Source organism: Propithecus coquereli, unplaced genomic scaffold (genome assembly GCF_000956105.1).
Source record: "Propithecus coquereli isolate 6110/MARCELLA unplaced genomic scaffold, Pcoq_1.0 Scaffold14, whole genome shotgun sequence".
NCBI classification, from domain to species: domain Eukaryota; kingdom Metazoa; phylum Chordata; class Mammalia; order Primates; family Indriidae; genus Propithecus; species Propithecus coquereli.
In genome coordinates, this window is record NW_012138302.1 from 7180049 (window position 1) to 7181530 (window position 1482).

The 1482-nt window shown below is 38.9% G+C and overlaps 1 pseudogene; it reads left to right on the forward strand.

The window, feature by feature from the left end:
* The first annotated feature begins 480 nt into the window (after window positions 1-480).
* LOC105806254 overlaps window positions 481-1482 on the forward strand; it is a 20011-nt pseudogene continuing 19009 nt past the window's right edge.

Genomic DNA, 1482 nt, shown 5'->3' on the forward strand with positions numbered 1-1482 from the left:
AAACTCATTATAAAATTTCAAAGTGTAATTGAAAAATATGTATATTCTGTAACTGTTGATTATAATGCTCCATATATGTTTATTAGATTAATTTCTTTCAATCATGTAATCCATATTTTTTATATTTTTTAAATATTATTTTTGATCTGCCCATTCTATCAGTTACTGAGAAGGTGTGTTAAAATCTTCCACTGTGGAGTAAATTTAACAAAAGAACTACAAGACTTGTATACTGAAAACTACAAAACATAATTGAAAGAAATTTTAAAAGATCTAAATAAATGGATATTGCATGTGCCTGAATTGAAAGAATCCATATAATATATATATGATATGAATAAAGATGTATAAGATCATCCTTAATAAGATAAAGGGTTTCTTAAAAATAAAACAAAATAACTTAAAGGTGAAATATTAAAAACTTCCTCCTGAAAATGGGAATAAAATGCCTGCTATCAAGAATTTTACATATAACATATAATGTCATCTTATAAGACTAAGAATAAGAATAGGAGCAGTGTGAAGAAGGGGCGAGAACAGCCCCCTGGACCGACCAAAGCCCGCGCGCCGCTGCATCCCGGCGTCCAGCACCTACGTCCCGCCGCCGCGGCTCCCAAGCCCAAGAGAGAGGCTGAAGGGGATGCTAAAGGGGATAAAGCCGAGGCAAAGGACGAACCCCAGAGAAGATCCGCGAGGTTGTCTGCTAAACCTGCTCCTCCAAAGCCAAAGACCAAGCCTAAAAGGCCCCTGCAAAGAAGGGAGAGAAGATACCCAAAGGGAAAAAGGGAAAAGCTGACATTGGCAAGGAGGGGAATAGCCCCGCAGAAAATGGAGATGCCGAAACAGACCAGGCACAGAAAGCTGAAGGTGCTGGAAATGCCAAGCGAAGTGTGTGCATTTTTGATAACTGTGTACTTCTGGTGACTGCACAGTTTGAAATACTATTTTTTATCAAGTTTTATAAAAATGCAGAATTTTGTTTTACTTTTTTTTTTTTAAGCTATGTTGTTAGCACACAGAACACATCATTGTTGTTTTTGGGGGGCAAGGGGCATGTGTCACTAATAGAATGTCTCCAAAGCTAGGTTGATATGGGGAAAACACCTTTTCCTTCTAGTTTTGAGAGACTTCCTCTTGGCTCTCAAGAGGAGGGACTCCCTGACGTTGACACATAGCCAGCTTGGCACAAATGCCTTGTGGTATGGAAAAACTAATTTGTTTTTATGTCCTATTCTCCTCTCTGCCTTAGCATAGTCTTAACTCCCTTAAACCCAGACACCTCTTGGGGCCTGACCTCCAATAATTACTTACCAGTATGTCAGGTAATCTGGACTTTCCAGTGGCACCACTGAGATGGTGGTGCAGCAGTTCCATTTGTAGATTGTGGATCTTCAGATAAATTCTGCCATTTTCATTTCATTTCCTGAAAGTCAGGGTCGGCTTGTGAAAAGTTGTTAAACAACATGCTAAATGTGAAACGTC